Raw genomic sequence first — 9286 nt, forward strand, 5'->3', positions numbered from 1 at the left:
CCGCTGAGATCAGGTAAAATGATGAACATTTTGGGAGGAAGAGACGCTTGAGGGGATTCCCATCACTCCTCAACTTGTCAGTGTGTCACCTGGGTCTCGAGGCACGTTGTTGCCTTTATTGATCAGAAAGGACACCATTTCGTTGTCACTACTCCTACTGCACCTGTTCATGTCGCTTGCCAGCTTTATACCAACGGTTTAGGCCTAAGTGTAGCCTAGTTCATCTATGCTAACTGGAAAACAAACACGATCACAATCGAGGCGATGCATAACAAGCATCATCAAAGGAGGATAAACTATCAGTTATTGCTTTCTTGTGAGCCTCGGCACTAAAATAATGTGCCCCAGGCGTGCCTTTCCTCGGGGAAATAAAGCGGCAAACCACGGGGAGTAATTAACATGATTTACAAAAGGATCGAACACAACACTGTAAACTGCTAGAAAACCTGGGGAATCGATGTTTCTGTGGACTGTCTCCTGATAAGTTTCGATGTATTTCCTCTCATTTCTTCCCGAGAAGTATAGGCTGTGGATCCAGCGTAAATATGGTGGTCATTCTGGAATAGATGGTGTTAATTTGTACCCCAAAACCTTATTTTAGCTTTAACAATAGGCAGTGTAACAGGTGTTACTGATATGTGACAAGCTCACCACAGAAACACTTCTCCCTACCGATGAGTCCAGATCAGGAAGAGACTAATTGTGTTCCTTTTCTCACATTACTCCGTCACAAACGTATAGCATCACAGCCATTACCAAAAAATGTGGGATTTACAGATGTCACCAACTTCTCTAATATTCTTGCTTCTTGTGTCGGTCTCTTCCATTTAAATTGTGTTTTCTAATTGCCTAGTGATAGAACATGAGACAGCTGCAGTCCACTGACTGCCATGTGGTGCTGAACGTTAGGTCTCGGGAAATCCTTACTGGGCTTATGTCAATGGTATTGAAATCTCAGACCGCCACTTTACATTGGGCCTTCTGTGTGTGTTTGTGTGTGTGAGTGTGTGTGTGTGCGTGCGTGTGCGTGAGAGCATGGGTGTGCATGTAACTATATGAAAGAGTGTGAGAGCACATTTGCTGAGTGGTTCAGTAATTTGGAGGAATAGGGTTATTTTAAATGAAGCTAAACACATAGACCATTACAATATTACATGTATTGCCCTGCGATCCCTCCTAGAGCTCTTAAGGAGCTGTAAAACTGTCTCTGCGCCTCAATTTGTCATTGCTATAAAGGCCTGCAAATCTATAAGTCATAAAATATGGATAGAGGTAAATAGATGAGCAGCTGCACACAGAAGAGAGAGCAATGATATGACTTATTATGACTGAATATGCAGTCTTTATATAATGACTATGAAGACATAGAGAGAAAGTGTGGGTGGGTGGGGAGGAAAGGATTCAGATGTGGCTTAGTTGACTGTTTGGAATCTTTGCTATTGTTTTTTTTTATCACTATGTTTCCATCCTCATACAGCCCTGTGACAAATTGATTAATAAGATAATCAGAAATTAATATATTTCCGACAGATGGTCATTAGGAGTAATATTCAAAATGATAACACATTATAATCCTCTACTTTTTCTAATGTTTAATCAAGCTCTACATCCATAATGCTTATTCCGTGGCTATAATTAATTATCAGAATTGCATGTCAAATTCCTTATAATGTATTATTATCATCACACAATGATCATCCGCCATTTAGAGTTTAGAAAAATTGTCACATATGAAGATGTAACATATTGTATTATGATTTCATTATTAAACATCAAAAGGGCTCAAAATGCTTACACCAATTATAATCTATTATAACTGTGGCTTTAATAAAGAGTTACCCAATCTACAATATCATATACGTTTAACATATGAATAATGCTGGTTATACTATGTTTCATACTGTTTAAGGTCTTGACCATGTTTTCAGTGATAAGAGGGGTTCTCACCCCATGAATAAAGTTATCACATGCTGTGAATGAACTTCTACAGAACGGTATGTGCAGATTGAAGAAGCTTCAGTTTCTATGGATGTGTCCTTGAGGCAGAGCAGTAGACAAAGTCATCAATAGATGGTGTGCCAACTGGAGTGGCTGACTCCCTCCCACGGCAGGGAGGAGAGGATGGTCATGTATAGCAGCACGTTTCTGAACACACTGACCCTGCTCCCCATCACCCCTCACACACGCAGCCCATCTAAGAAGAGAGACAGCACCATTGAAGATGATGAAAACTCACCATCTGACATTTAGTAACCTTTCAATAAAGAGAAATGGAGATGTAAGAGTGAGGGAGTAGAAAGGATAGAGAGAAAGAGAGGGGAGGGGAAGGGGAGATCTGTATGTGGCATTCTTATTTCCTCTCTCCTGGCTGGCCTTGTTTCCGCCCCTCTCCTTGGTGGCGGACAATAGAAAGGAAGCCATTCAACGCATTCCGTGTGTGTGTCTGTGTGAGTGTGTGTGTGTTCATCTTGACATATACAATCAAATATCCTTCATTTCAGCAGAGTTACAGTCACTTCAGCAGTTTACTGTCATTTCAGCAGAATTTACATTCATTTCAGAAGAGTGTACAGTAATTTCACCAGTTTACTGTCATTTCAGCAGAGTTTACAGTCATTTCAGCAGTTTGCAGTTCACATTATTCTCTCTCCAAACTATTTAGAATCACATCACATGGAAATGCCTAATAAAGTGATCTGAAATTAAAGTAAAATGTTTGTCTTTTTTTCTCTTCCACAGTGGCTGATGATCATATTGTCTTTATTGCTAGAGTGTGTGTAGTGATGTGCTGCATGCTGATTACTGATGTTTCACTTTAGAGACCAGCTCGTTAATACTTGTGCCAGCACACAGTTGATCAGCTGAGGGGGTAGGGAGGAGAGAGAGAGAGGGAGGGAGGAGAGAGAGAGGGAGGGAGGAGAGAGAGAGGGAGGGAGGAGAGAGAGAGGGAGGGAGGAGAGAGAGAGAGAGGGAGGGAGGAGAGAGAGAGAGGGAGGGAGGGAGAGAGAGAGAGAGAGAGAGAGAGAGGGAGGGAGGAGGAGAGAGAGGGAGGGAGGAGAGAGAGAGAGGGAGGGAGGAGGAGAGAGAGGGAGGGAGGAGAGAGAGAGAGGGAGGGAGGTTAGAGAGAGAGAGGGAGGGAGGAGAGAGAGAGAGAGAGAGAGGGAGGGGGAGGAGGAGAGAGAGGGAGGGAGGGAGGGAGGAGGAGAGAGAGGGAGGGAGGAGAGAGAGAGAGGGAGGGAGGTTAGAGAGAGAGAGGGAGGGAGGAGAGAGAGAGAGAGAGAGAGGGAGGGAGGAGGAGGAGAGAGAGGGAGGGAGGAGAGAGAGAGAGAGGGAGGGAGGAGAGAGAGAGGGAGGGAGGAGAGAGAGAGAGGGAGGGAGGAGAGAGAGAGAGAGGGAGGGAGGAGAGAGAGAGAGAGAGAGGGAGGGAGGGAGGAGGAGAGAGAGGGAGGGAGGAGAGAGAGAGAGGGAGGGAGGAGAGAGAGAGAGAGGGAGGGAGGAGAGAGAGAGAGAGGGAGGGAGGAGAGAGAGAGAGAGGGAGGGAGGAGAGAGAGAGAGAGAGGGAGGGAGGAGGAGAGAGAGGGAGGGAGGAGAGAGAGAGAGGGAGGGAGGAGAGAGAGAGAGGGAGGGAGGAGAGAGAGAGAGGGAGGGGGAGAGAGAGAGAGAGAGAGAGAGGGAGGGAGGAGAGAGAGAGAGAGAGGGAGGGAGGAGGAGAGAGAGGGAGGGAGGAGAGAGAGAGAGGGAGGGAGGAGAGAGAGAGAGAGGGAGGGAGGAGAGAGAGAGAGGGAGGGAGGAGAGAGAGAGAGAGAGAGAGAGGGAGGGAGGAGGAGAGAGAGGGAGGGAGGAGAGAGAGAGAGAGGGAGGGAGGAGAGAGAGAGAGAGGGAGGGAGGTTAGAGAGAGTGGGTCTGTGTACATAAGCGAGAGGATGATGGATAGAGAGATATCCTAGATTGATCATTTATTACTTTTCATGTATGTATATTTGCATGCATAACATGATTCCAAATGACACTAGTATACACATAACATGAGTAATTTGGCTTGGACTTTCAGGTATACCAAGGTACACCAAAAAGATCATCAAGGACAACAACTACCTGAGTCACTGCCTGTTCACCCCGCTATCATCCAGAAGGCGAGGTCAGTACAGGCTCATCAAAGCAGGGACCGAGAGACTGAAAAACAGCTTCTATCTCAAGGCCATCAGACTGTTAAATAGCCATCACTAACATAGAGTGGCTGCTGCCAACATACAGACTCAGATCTCTGGCCACTTTAATACATTTAATAAATGTCCCTTTAAATAACGGCACTTTAATAATGTCTACATATCCTACATTACTCATATGTATGTACTGTATTCTATACCATCTACTGCATCTTGCCTATGCCGCACGGCCATCACTCATCCATATATTTATATGTACATATTCAATTTCACTTACTTAGCTAGCAAATGCTGCTAGCTAGTTTAGCCTACTGAAACACCCTGCTCATACAGAGGGAGGCTATGTTAGCTAGGTGTCTATGAATTTCCAACACAACAGTGGTACTCTTCCATGTCAAGGTAAGCTTTTGGTATTACTAATTTATTGCCACCAGGGCCCACTGGTGTAACTGCTTACTGACAGTACAGTAACGTTACTGCATGATTGTAACGGGTTTACTAACGCGTTAGTTCTATTAGCTATGCTGAATATAACGTTACTTTAGCTAATATGGTGTAGGTTGTGTGTTATCGGTTTGGCTTAGCAAGGTTTTTTCACCTGGTCACGGACAGCTGATGTGTTGTACATTAATGTCCACAAGTGAAGGGAAGAGAAGGAATACAACGTGGCTGTTATGAAAGTGAACTCTGTATACGCGTAATCAGGGGTGTATTCATTTCTCCGAATCTGTTGAAAAACTTTTCTTAAACGGAAGCAAACAAAACAAAACGGGGATAAACATAGCTGAATTTGTCCAATAGAAATTCTCGTTAGCAACTGTTGGACTAATGATTACACCCTACATCAACTAGATGCAGGCAAGGGTGTGCAAGGAATTGTCTCTCGACCTGTGTGAACCTACGTTGTAAACTTTTATTCATAGGCTAGGTTGTAGCAACCTCATGATGGTAGAGAAAATTAGAGTATCATGTAGTAGCCTAACCTATCGTTGTTACGTTGAACTGGACAAATGAATATGAATGAAATAAATCCAATATGCTATAATAGAAATGACCATTGTCATGGGAAAAAAAATCATCCTCCTCATCTTAAACGCCACTGACCACCATTGTTCTATGTAGTTTATTTCCACATCTTTATATTCTTGCCTGCTGCCTGGAAGTGAGAGAGAAAGAAAGAAAAAATGCTTTTAGTCTCCATCCCTATGCTGACACTTGAAGTGGTTGTGTTGGATATCTCAGTGACTACACCCTCAACTGTGAGTTTACAACTAACAACCCAAACTAGCCTTGCTGAAATGTCCTGCGTTGCCCTGTTCTTGTCTGTGACCCTGCAGACTCTGTGGGCTATGCCTGGGGAGAGGGCCTGAGAGATGCTCTGTCACCGACTGCTGACCCCAGATTAGTGCAGCTGTGGGGCCAGATAAAGCCCACCTGCAGAGGGATGAATGGGAGCCAGATAGAGGAGAGGAGATGGTTGAGAGGTGGACTGGGAGGATCCAGCTGGGACTTACACTTAAACACTCAAACCATAGGGCAGGCAGGAAAGATACTACCACTTAGCTGTCATCCTAGCCCTCCATTTTCCCCCCTCACACGTTTCATGGTCTTTTCCTAGGGCTCGATTCAATCAGATCCGCTTTAGCCAACATCCTCATAGCGGTTGTTTTGGTGGTGTCGAAGGTGGAACTGGATTAGCACTGTCAAATCCAAGTGGGTCCCGGCATTACACCTAAAGCAGACATTGCCATTGCCAGCAGACATTGCCATCGCGTTAACAGAAATCCCATGCAGCCTTGTTTACAAATTCGAACACTGGAATGTGAGATGTAATCTATAGCCCGTTTAGGATAATAGAAATCCTCAACATTCTGTTCAATGATTTTTAAATTTGAACATAATTATTTCTATATAGCCTGCCCTTTCTCTTCTAACTCGATTGGGGTGGGTGTGGTTTCTTAAGAAATGAGGCATTAACTCTGAATGGTTAAGGTAAGGGTTAAGGGCTTAAAAGAGGCTTAAAATAAAAATATCAAAAACTGAATTTGAACTTGTAACCTTTAGAATCAGAGGCAGATGCTTACGCCCATCTACCATCCCCGTCCACAATAAGCCTACCAAAACAGTGCTCACTGATGCCCCTAGTGGCTGGTTTCCACGTCATCTCCTGACGTCCTCAGACGGATGGATTTCCAATACTGTCTTGTATCATGGGTGACCTGGCTGCTATTATTCCCTAAATTATGTCCCCTTTCATACATTGTGCCTCTTTTTCCTATCTTCCGTTTCAACATACACTACCATTCAAAAGTTTGGGGTCACTTAGAAATGTCCTTGTTTTTGTCCGTTTAAATAAACTCAACTTGATCAGAAATACAGTGTATACATGGTTAATGTTGTAAATGACTATTGTAGCTGGAAACTACTGATTTTTAATGGAATATCTACATAGGTGTACAGAGGCCCATTATCAGCAACCATCACTCCTGTATTCCAATGGCACGTTGTGTTAGCTAATCCAAGTTCATCATTTTAAAAGGCTAATTGATCATTAGAAAACCCTTTTTCAATTTTGTTAGCACAGCTGAAAACTGGTTTCCTGATTAAAGAAGCAATAAAACTGGCCTTCTTTAGACTAGTTGAGTATCTGGAGCATCAACATTTGTGGGTTCGATTAAAGGCTCAAAATGGCCAAAAACAAATAACTTTCTTCTTAAACTCGTCAGTCTATTGTTGTTCTGAGAAATTCATGTGAGAAATTGCCAAGAAACTGAAGATCAAGGACAATGCTGTGCAATACTCCCTTCACAGAACAGTGTAAACGGGCTCTAACCAGAATGGGAAAAGGAGTGGGAGGCCCCGGTGCACAACTGTGCAAGAGGACAATTAAATTAGATTGTTTAGATACAGGTGTGCCTATGTAGATATTCCATAAAAACATTTCAGCTACAATAGTCATTTACAACATTAACAATGTCTACACTGTATTTCTGATCAATATGATGTAATTTTAATGGACAAAAAAATTGCTTTTCTTTAAAAAACAAGGACATTTCTAAGTGATCCCAAACGTTTGAATGGTAGTGTATGTTAAAAGGGAAAGGGAAAGGGGGATACCTAGTCAGTTGTACAACTGAATGCCTTCAACTGAAATGTGTCTTCAGCATTTAACCCAACTCCTCTGACTCAGAGAGGTGCGGGGGGCTGCCTTCATCCACATCCATGCCTTCAACTGAAATGTGTCTTCAGCATTTAACCCAACCCCTCTGAATCAGAGAGGTGCGGGGGGCTGTCTTAATCGACATCTACGTCTTCGGCGCCCGTGGAACAGTGGTTAACTGCCTTGCTCAGGGGCAGAACAACATATTTTTACCTTGTCAGCTCAGGGATTCGAAACAACATATTTCAATGTCCTTTAGAACATCTAATGAAGGAAAATGCATTCAAATTGATTAAAGGACCCTTTATGAATCTGATTTTCATAAGATATCAAATCTGTATACAATAATTGTATTTCAAAACACTTTTAATACCTATTCATTTTAACACCAACAGCTAGATTGTTCAATTATAATTGACAGAATGACAAGCCTAACCATTCTAGTGCAAGGTATACAGTGGTTTTCTTGATTTTCAGCAGGTCACACCTAAGGAACCTGACCACACACACTACAGTGATGTCCCACCAACCTTTTCTTTTCATCCACAGAACACATGCAGCAACAACCCATTAGCATTTGTTGTTATTGGTTTACACAATTACCATAGTTCAGTACCCTCAAACACAAATGTTATACTACACCTGATGTCCTACTAATGCTGACTTCACCCTATTGAAAATAAATACATTGGGAATCGAGATCTATTCTGCTCTAGGGGTACATATTAATTATTAACATATTCATTTTAAGAGAGGAATGCATTTTTTTTCTCTCCAGAAGTATATTACCCACTGTGTTGAGATGGTGTTGGGTAAATAACCTGTTTTAAAAGTGACAGCAACCGTGAGTTACAATATGGAGGCCTATCTGGAAATTGAGGAAAAGGGTGATGCTAGTTCAAGTATTTGCAAATATTTGTTTGATATAAATCTGTAATAATAGACAATGTATCTACACGCTGAATGTTTAAACAAGCATTAGCTGCAGTCCTCTGGTTGTTTTTTTAATAATACTTTTTAATGAGCTTGTCTCTCAGCTATTCCCTTTTGGAAGCAGCTCAATTAATGGCTCGTTCCATATCTCCACATCTCGAGGACTGAATCCCCCCCTGGGTCCACCTCCCTACCACCCAGCCCATAGACGTCCCTCTGAGTCAGAGAGGGATATTTTGTTGATTTTCAAATTAATTCCAGCCTTTTGTGGAGTCTCCCAGGTGCATCTGTACTAGTAGAGAAAGAGATTTAAAAGCACTATAAACATCCTTCTCTGCTAGCTGTAGTGATGTGCTGAGAGACCAGACACACTCTTGAGGTTTGATCTGATCATTCACCAGAAACCAGGCTGCCAGCCAGGACCTACTATAAATAATATAAATACTGGGTAAGGTCACAGCCTGTGTGTGTGTGTGTGTGGGGGGGGTCTGTGTGCATGTGTATAATGCATTTCTTTGATGATAAACTACAGTGTTTAAAAAGAGGGTAATGAAAATACCTATGGATCACGTTGTGACATTTTGTCCCAGATTACCTTTTGAATGTTACTATTCCTTGTGTCATCTGTTTATTGGTCAAACACATGGCTCTCTCTTTCATCAAGTGTCTGGATGGGGCCAACTCAATCAGCTCCTGATATTTGTCCTGCCTCATCTCTGTGCCCAGGGTCATGGCTGGACTTCATTGCCAGGAATGAGCTCAGAGACAGAGGGACCCCGCTGAACACAGTGTGTCAGTTTACAAAACAGCATGGCGTAAAATTGGACACCCTTGTAAAACATTCATCCCCACAGCTAGAGAGCATGTTATTTTCTGGCTATACATCATCCTATAATTGTATACATTCAGAGTGTTCGCTTATGCAGGTCTTATGCAGCAAGTATCTGTACATCAGATCCATGTGAGGAATACTCTCCCCAGCAGGTAGTCATGTCAGAATAAACAGACACTATCTGGGTCTGGCTCT

The sequence above is a fragment of the Oncorhynchus tshawytscha genome, linkage group LG06, assembly GCF_018296145.1.
Source record: "Oncorhynchus tshawytscha isolate Ot180627B linkage group LG06, Otsh_v2.0, whole genome shotgun sequence".
Classification (NCBI taxonomy): Eukaryota; Metazoa; Chordata; class Actinopteri; order Salmoniformes; family Salmonidae; genus Oncorhynchus; species Oncorhynchus tshawytscha.